Here is a 10,004-nt window from a genome sequence, read left to right on the forward strand (position 1 = left end):
TAATCAATAAACATCCCTACTGCCACGGCTAAGCCCCTTGTCTGGTCAGTTCCTTCCTCTCAGGCCTTCAAGTCTCAGTACGTGTCCCTTGCTCCAAGACGCCAGCCCCTGACCTCCTCTCCCAGCACCTACCTCACACTGGTAATTGTGTCTGTTCCCCAGGCTAGGTGCAAGCTCAGTGTCACCATTATAATCCCAGGACCCATTTGCCCTGACTGCCTCACAAGCCAGCTGAATGCTGGCTGACTGGCTGGCTGAATCAATCAATGAATAAGTGATCATGGAGGCAGCGATATGTCAAATATTCTAGGCTCTGCAATATCCAGTCTGCACTGGTAATGGTTACAGCACAGAATATCAATGCTTTCGCCTGGTGGTTTCCAGCTCATCTCTTATTTATCAGTTCTGTTCATTAATCAAAGGCAGGTTGGTAATGCCAGGCACATTCTTGCCATGATAACGGGTGTTGAATTACTTTTCACATGACCAAATGGTTTTACTAAGAGATCAGTTTCCCACCATTCTGATTCCACCCCTGATCCTCCTCTTGCCGTCTTTCGGTTTCAAGCTACAGTGACAACGCTCACTTGTTAAGCATGTGGTGCAGGGCTGGAGGCTACTCTCAATACTCTTCCCTTATCTTTTTAAAAATTTCTTTCTTATTCTCTTAATCCAAATTATACCAGTATGAATTTGTTTACTGGATTGGACTTTCCAACTCAATCTCTTTGAGTCAGTTTCCTTCCCTGGGCTCTCCTCCACACAGCAGGTGGTGGAAGGGCAGGCCTCCACCGGCAGGACTGAGATCTGGAGTTTGGGCAGACGTCCAAGGCTATGAGAACATACCTGCCCAGTGAGACATGACAAGTTCTCTTGGACCCCAAAAGTGAGGGATTCTGGCCAAAGAGGGGTTGGGCAGAGGCTCTGAGATTGCCTATCCACCTATGCTTGGTGGGAGGACCAGGAGTTCTGCCTCGCAAGGGTCCGCGTACAGCCATGAAAGGTCCTATCAAAGGAGATGGATTGAATGCCAGGAAATCCAGCTTCTGGAGGGCATAACCATGGGCTCCATCACACGGAATGAGGCTGCAATTTATCTCCTGGAGATTCAGGAGGCTCAAACACTGAGCAGTTCACTGCTAGGAGTGAAGTGACTCTAACAGCAAAAGCTTAATAGAAATCCCTAGGCTTTAAGGTTCTTATAAATTCTGTAATCCAATACCACATGCAGAATCAGGATAATTGATATAGGTTATCAATTTGAAGTAGCACAAATCAGAAATACATCTTAGGCAGTCTTCTTTTTCATTTACATTTTAATGATAAGAAGACACTGGTAAATAAAGTAGACACATGTCTCTCCGCCATAGCAAATTGAAGGTAAGAATATCGCTTTATATGCTTAAATAATAAACTGAGTGTGGTCTCAAGAGACAAATAGTTTCAGTGCCTTTCAATTACAAGGAAGGGGGACCCAATTTTAATAGTGACAAAACAAAAATTACTCTCTTTCACAGACATTCACCAGTATTTAGTTGCCAATATCAGATAATTCCATACAACAGGCCAATGTATCTACATTTTATTGTGATAATTTCCCAATGTAAAAGTATAGATATACTTGATAAGTTTCTTAATATTCCAGTACATGAATATACCACACTGTATTTAACCAACCCCTAAATGCTGGACACTTAGATTGTTTCCAATATTTTGCTTTTATAAATAAGGCTACATTCTTGTGCACTAATCTCTACATACTTGGCCAATTATTTCCTTAAGATTAATTCATAGATTTCAAGTTGATGAAATAAAGGAAGTAAATTTATTTAATAGTTTCTGATACATATTATCAAACTGTCCATGGGACAGATTATATTTCTAATCCTACTAAGCAGTATATAAGAGTTGAGCAGAAGATACTAATCAAGTAAAATTCAATTTAAATACCCAAGGAAAAAACACAGCTTTCAACAGTGTTGAAAGTATATATAAAATCAAGAGGAAAAAAATCAAAGAACCACATGAAAAATTTTAATGATGCAATTAACGTGTTCTTTCACTATTGAAAAATGTTTTATTTTGCTATATGCTCTAGATACCTAAGAGAAAAACATTTCTAACTTTAAATTATCCACGATTAATTTATGAGCAATATGAAGATTAGTATGTCAGAAAATGATGGAATTATAATACTACCCCAAAAACCTTTAAAATTTCCTAATTTCATTTTAAAGGAGTCTTAACATTTTAGTTTTGATTCATAAATTTGGTTGAATTTGTAATTATACAATGTCCTAAAAACCTCAATGATATTTACTTCAAAAATCTTCAAGTTCAGCTCTCCCCTATCAAAATTAAAATGGCACATTCTTATTTTATTTTTTTTATATTTTAGCAAAAATTGTCCTGAGACTGAGAAGTAGTTTTGTCTTAAAAAGTAGAGAAACCACGAATAGCCAAAACCTCTGCCAAGCAGTTTTCTACCTCTCAGCCTCGAATTTTACTTTTGGGCGAAAAAGACAGTAAGAGCCAAAAAAAAAAAGTGCATATAGGACATTGGTAAAAAATATTACGACAGGCTAGGATATTATGCAGCCATTTAAAATCACGCTTACCAAAAGTGGTATCGTGAAAAAAAGTATATGCCATTGTTTTAATTACAAATAACTGTATATGTATATATATGTATACATATATTTATATACATACATAGGCACACATAAGTATGTGCAGTGTCTTGACTATTTTTTAAAGATACAGAAAAAAGATAAGAAAGAAACCTCAAAGTATAATAGTAAGAATGAGGGAATTGTGGGTCATTTTAAAAAAGTTCTTTCCAGATTTTTCTGTTCCATATTTTCCATAATAAATAAATAGACTTTGAAATACTACTTTACAAATTCTGTTTTAGCAGCACACATTCTACTTAATGTATTCTACCTTTCTTTGACAACTACAGTCTGAAACATCAAAATTAATGTTCAAAGGAAAAGCCTCAAGGATTCAGTTATGCTCATCATTACTACATTTACTAGCAAAGCATACTTCAGAGTTTTTCAGTGATAATGAAAATAAAATAGTTTTCTACTTAAAGCTTCAGGTAACGATAAACCCTTATATGCTGACAACTAACCAAATCAGCACATCGTTTTCCCCAACTCCCCTATAAAACATTTCCCAATGCGATCACCCCAGAACTCCAAAAAGGAATAACTGAAAGTTTTGTGAATTAGTACTTTTGATTTTTTTTTCTCTCCTGCCATATGCTGCCAAGCTTGTTGACAGCCCCCAGTACATATTAACTACAGATCACCATATTTTCTTAGCTGGAAATTACCAAAAACTTTGATGAAATCCTAAAAAATGATCAGATTTATCATCTCTTGACCTCTCTCAAACCTTAAAATATGATTCTGTGATCCTAGCCTAAACATGCCCTTCACAGAGATACCTTCTCTGACCAATCCAAAGTAACACCCACACTTGAAGCTATAAAACTCCGAGAAGAAAACACAGACAGTAAACTCTGACAATTCTCTTAGCAATACCTTTTTGGATATGCCTCCTCGGGCAAGGTCAATAAAAGAAAAATCAAATAAATACAACTACATCAAACTAAAAGTTTTTGTACAGTGAAGGAAACCATTAACAAAACAAAAAGACAACCTGTAAAATAAGAGAAGAGAAGATATTTGCAAATGACATATATGTGTTAATGGGTTAATAACCAAAATATGTAAGGAATTCTTACAGCTTTACACCAAACAAACAAAGCAACAAACAAACAATTCAAATAAAAAATGGGCAGAGGAACTGAAGAGATATTTCTCCAAAGAGGACAAACAGATGGCCAACAGACCTATGAAAAGATGTCCAACATCACTAATCATTAGGGAAATTAAAACCATGATGATATAGCACCTCACATCTGTCAAAATGGCTATCATCAATAAATCAATAAATATCAAGTGCTGGTGAGGATGTGGATAAAAGGGAACCCTCATACAACGTTGGTGGAGTTATAAATTGGTACAGCCCCTGTGGAAAACAGTATGGAGATAACTAAAAAAATTAAAAAATAGAACTCTCATACAATCTAGCAATTCCACTTCTGGGCATTTATTCAAAGAAAACAAAAACACTAATTTGAAGTGATATATGCACCCCTATGTTCATTGCAACGTTGCTAATAATAGCCAAGATATGGAAGCAACCTAGATGTCCATCAATAGATAATGAATAAAGAAGTAGTATCTACAGGGTGGAGCAAAGGTAGGTTTACAGTTTTGAGTTTGCAAAACACAGTTTATTCTTGTATTGTTTATTGATTATCATATTATTTTCCATACAAGAACTGTATACCTACTTTTGCCCCACCCTATCTATACAGTGGAATATCATTCAGCAACAAAAAAGAATGAAATCTTACATCTGCGACAAAATGGATAGACCCAGAGGGTATAGTGCTAAATGAAGTCAGATAGAGAAAGACAAATACCGTATGATTTTACTTATATGTGGACTCTAAAAACATGAAACAAATGAATAAACAAAACAAAACAGAAACAAACCCATAGCTACAGAAAACAAGTTCATGGCGGCCAAAAGGGCAGGGGAAAAAAAGTAACCCCACAGCTCCCACTACCAAAGAGCCGTTATATCTTCACCAGTGCAACCATTATCTGTTACACATTTTCTTTGGTGTTTATGCATTTATAGCCCACCTCCATCCTAGACCAGTCTTGTTCCAGCCATGTGGGCACCATGCCTTTTATGCTTTGCTTCTGTCTATTTGTGGAATGAATGAATGAATCTGCCGCCTACACTATCTCTTCCCCTACTAAAATGAGAAGGTTCAATTAAATGCCTTTGCTGACTTACACATCACCTACTGATATGTGTAGGTGCCACATGTGTAGGTAAATATGCCAATTAGAGAGCTCCTTCACTTATTACTTAAGTGTTCTTGGGTTAGTTACTTACTATCTCTACTTCATTAATTACTGTTGTATTTTTAATGGCTAATATTTGAGTGGTTACTTTGTTCCTGGTGCCAGACTAAGCATTTTACATGGGTCATCTCATTGAATCCTCCCACAACGATGTGGATATTCTTTTCATAGCCATTTTGCAGGTGAGGAAACTGAAACACCCTTTCCTGAGGCCACACAACTAGTGAGTGGAACACCCTGGATTCTCCTCAAGCAGCCATGTTCCCAGGCTCACACGCTTATCTACAACACTACACTCTCTTCCCAGACAAACAAAACATCAGACAGACCGAGCGTCTTACTTAGGATAACGATAGAATTACCAAAATAGAACAACCCAATCAAATGAAATTCAAAGACTATCTTGTACTATACAAAAAAAAAATTGGGTATTCTAAGTAGTCTTTGGGTTTTTTGTTTGTCTGTTTTGTTTTAATAGCCCTAAGAAGCACAGAAAATGTACTTTTCTGAAAATATATTTTCAAATTTTATGCTAATAGGCCACACAATATGGTCAATATCAAGAGAACTTTAACATCACCAAACTTTAATTCTGCTAAATCCCAAGCTATTTTTTTTCTTTTATACTAAAAGTATAGAGGACTTGAGTAGTTCTGACCCAAAAACAAAAGATGTTAAACTTTGGAGCTATTACCACAACTTCGAACTTCAGTAATTTAAGCCTTCATAAAATGATGGTTTAGAAAGTCTATATGTGGAATCCAAATGAAAACTTCATGAGCAAAGCTTTCATTTAGACTCTCCCAAACTTGATTCTCTAAAAAAAATGTCCAGCCAGCCCATAATGTGGAAACAATTATGAAAATTAAGACATTTGAAAACCACTCAAGCAGCTTTTATTTCTAGCTACATCATATGAGACAAGTTGCTGCGGGCCTTTCAGCTGGCTTTCAGCAACACCCTCCCTTTCCTCCTCCAAGGAAGAATCAGGTGTAACCCAAACAGGTCACCTGGTTCTGGGCATATCTTCTTTCCCTGTGGCCCGCAAATGGAAAACAGTCTTCTCCTTTCTGGAAACCCCAGCCACTGGGATTTGGAGGCTAGATGAGTTGGTATGCTCACAACAGGAAAAAGACTACTCCAGCATAAAAGCAATCATGTTTGCTCACTGAATTCTTTTTAATAATTCATGGTAATGGCAAAATCAGGATACCATAGGAGATTCAAACCCACATATGACCCCTCAGGTTCATTTTAGCCATTAATTTCAGGACCTTTGGACTTACTGTTTCCTCTTCCCAGAAGTCTCTTCCCTAGAAACCCAAGGAGCTGATTTCTCCACCTCATTCCTGCTCAGATGTCACTTCCCTGCCATAGTCTCAAAAAGCACCTTGCCTCACCCTGCTGCACTTTTTGCCCTTTATTTTGCCTGCTTTATTTTTCCCCAGAGCATTTCTGACCACCTGCCTCTACCTACTCGGTGTGACGGTCCATCTCCCCATTCACCAAGGACATCAGGGATGTTGTGTTGTTATGGCGCATCCCCTGTACCTGGAATGCTGCCCAGCACGTAGCAGGCACTCGGTAAACCCTTGTTAAATGTAGAATTAAATGAAGTGCCCCCATGCGCATGTGCTCGCATGCACCCTAACCGTTTACCCACACTGAGCATTATTACTTTCTTCTTCTGCATGCTTTCTAATTTGGGCCTCACAACTCTTTCATTTCCTTCTAGAGACTTGGCTCCAAGCCCTGCTGGCTGAGAGGTGTGTGGGTGAGGGGAGGCGGTTCGCCACCCTTGAAGAGTGGCTTCATCAGAGCAAACAAGACAGGGTGGTCCAAAGGGCAATCCGGTAATGAGACCTCTCCCTTGTCAGTACAGACATCAGAAGCTACGGCTCCCCTTTGGGACATAATTTCAAAAGAGAGGGGGAGTCAATGGCCAAAATTAGAATAATTTGAACCACAAAAATCAAAGCATTATAACCCAAAGTATAAAATAAATATCCAAGAGTCCATACTAATATAAGTAAATAACTGAATAAAATAATAAATGAGAAAGGAGTTAATTGTAACAAATGTACATGAATGTAAAATGTTAATAATAGGGAAAATTGTGTGCAGACGTGGGGGTATAATACAGGAACTTTACACTATTTGTTCAACTTTTATGTAAATATAAAACTGTTCTATAAAACATTTTTAATTTTTTTAAAGATGGGGCAGAGGATATTATCAACTGTACTATACCATAGTAATTTCAAAATAAATAAAGCCCATATGTTTCATCAGCAGTTACTTTACTCTCGGCTATGGTAAAATACACAGAGGAGCAGCAGTCTGTTTGAGATTCAGCTTAAAAGGATATTGTCCATAATTAGAGCACTGTAAGCCTCTGATGTTATTAGTAAAGCTCGTATGTTCACTTTGGGAATGTCTGTTAAGTGTAGGGCCATTACAAATCTGTTACCCTACCTTAATACGCTATCCAGAGTGTCCAACCCGTGGCTCACAGGCCACATGGAGCCCAAGATGGCTATGAATGTGGCCCAACACAAAATCATAAATTTACTTAAAACTTTTTTTGTTCATGAGTTTTCCTTAGTGTTTGTACATTTAATGTGTGGCCCAAAACAACTCTTCTTCTTCTTCCAGTGTGGCCCAGAGATGCCCAAGGTTGGACACCCCCCACCAGATCATTTCTTAAGAAAGCTAAACTCACACTTACTAAAGTTTTGTTCCTCTGTTTCTCAGGCATCCCAGGTAATCCCAGGCACACTAAATTGGTCTGATTTAGATCCTCTGTTCTCTACATAGAAACAGGTCTCCACAGTACACTCAGTGCCTCTGCTGGTATGAAGACAGCAGCCACACAGACAGGCAGGCTTGGGAAATGGGAAACTTCCGTGCCTCCAGTCATCTTCAGCTCAGAGGTGGTGACACCCAGGAAAACTGCAGCCTGAGCCTAGCAGAATGAACAGGTGACGGTGTCGCTGCCTGTTTATGAGCCCCGTAGGTGGGGAGGACGGCCTGCTGCACATCTGCTGCTCCACCACCATTTCTTCTCTTCCCACTGAGTGGGTGGATTTACAGGAGGCCACGGTACACATGCAGCTTCTACCCTAGGACTTGTTTAATAAACAACTATAATCAAGTTTATTGTTCCCTGGATGTCACCGATGACTAAAGACTATTTTAAACCTCTTGATTAAACAGGAAAGCAAACTTGAAAACATAGAACTAAACCAAATAAAAGAGGTGAGACCCAGATTTTATATGGATCAGCAAATTCTTGGCTTAGTTTATCCAAACATAATGAAAAGTTTTCATTATGTGTACTTTCTCTATTGTACAATTTCTTAACTTTTTTATTGAATTTACTGGGGAGACATTGGTTAATGAAATTATATAGGTTTCAGGTATACAATTCTATAATACATCATCTGTATACTGTATTGTGTGTTTACCACCCTAATTATACAATTTTAATCTCACCTAATTCATCAGCTATATTTTTGTCCTTTGACCCTCTTAAAGGCACTAATGAAAATGCTCAAAATTAATGATATATATATAAATAACACAACTGCATATAGGAAATGATGCTCAGACCGTTGTGTAATCATGTCAGTAGCTTTGAAGGAGAAAAATGCCAAAACTTAAAGAATATTGTCACTCTGTAAAAATATATTATGAGATATTTCAAAGTGCTTGCTCACAGCAAATGATTTCCTATGAGAAGAAAATTAGATTTCTCTATGTTGTAAAATTGACAACACACAAAATTTTCATCCAAACTGTCCTAATCTAACCACGGTACTGCGTTCCCTCGCTTACTCCATTTCATGGCCCCATCCACTGCCTCCAGTTCTGACAATGTTCAAGAGTCTTGCTCTGTGTGGTTTGTTCTAAATAATCCCCCAGCAGGTCAACAGGGATCTGTAGGGATCCCTCCACACTTCTGGGCACCACACCAGCCCAGGTTTGTGCCCGACTGAACCCTGAAACTCTACACAGCAAGGAAAACCATGTTTCCAAACCATGTGGCTATAGTGCAATACAGGTGTATTAATCAAGGCTTCAGAGGTTGGAAAGGAGAGTGGTGCTATTGATAAACAAGTCACAGGGTCCCGGAAGGAATTCCAAACTGGTCAGGTAGCAGGTTCATCACAAGAGCAGGAGGCTCACAGCCCGCCCCATCATCCTGCCTCACTCTCCCATCCTGGGCCAGGCTGGTGGTAAAATAGCACATCTGTGTAAAGATAGCCCGGTTATGGCGATACCTGTAAAAGGCATTCGAATGCTATGTCTGATCCCATTGTTGGCCCCTCCAGCTCCACTCTCCACCCTTCTCCGTAAGCTCTGTACCCCGTGGGACAGCATGAACAGGCTTCCTCGCCTTTCAGGTCCTACCAACAAGCCATCTGGAGGAGGGAGGCTGGGATAACGATTTCCCTGGCTCCCTCCCTGCTGGGTTGCTGCAGGTTGGTTGGGTTGGCTCCCCTCAGGCCACCTGTCCTCTCCCTCCCCCATCTTTCAGGTTGAAGGGCATTAGCTGCGCTTTGCTGTTTCTAGCTCTGGGGTACTGCCGTTGCACCTCTCTTGATTCACATGAACTCTTCCCTCCCCCTGTTACCAAGTGACCATCCCCCACTCCAAGTACCAGTTTGACTGGATCACCAGTTTGACTGGATCATCTGAGTAATAAAGATGTCATTTACAGCACATTGTGATACAACAGAAAGTGTTACTTGCAAGGTTTTAATATGTTATGAGTCTTCTTAAATTTTTTAGTAAGATTGAGTACACATAAAATTTACTGGTTATAAACATAACAACTCTCAGAGAAGGAAAGAGGAATAAATCTTGGGCATGGACCAGCAGCACAATTCTTTTGATGCCCTCCATGTCCCCTTATACATACCAGCACCCTAGTAAATTTCTCTGCACACAGTGATTCAATAAGTGAGCGACTTACGCACAGTTGCAAGGGTTATATAAAACAAAGATGACTGCGCTGGATTCCAGCAGATCCTGCACAGTGCAATC

Source organism: Pteronotus mesoamericanus, unplaced genomic scaffold, assembly GCF_021234165.1.
Source record: "Pteronotus mesoamericanus isolate MK-2021 breed Mesoamerican mustached bat unplaced genomic scaffold, CSHL_Meso_final contig_181, whole genome shotgun sequence".
NCBI classification, from domain to species: Eukaryota; Metazoa; Chordata; class Mammalia; order Chiroptera; family Mormoopidae; genus Pteronotus; species Pteronotus mesoamericanus.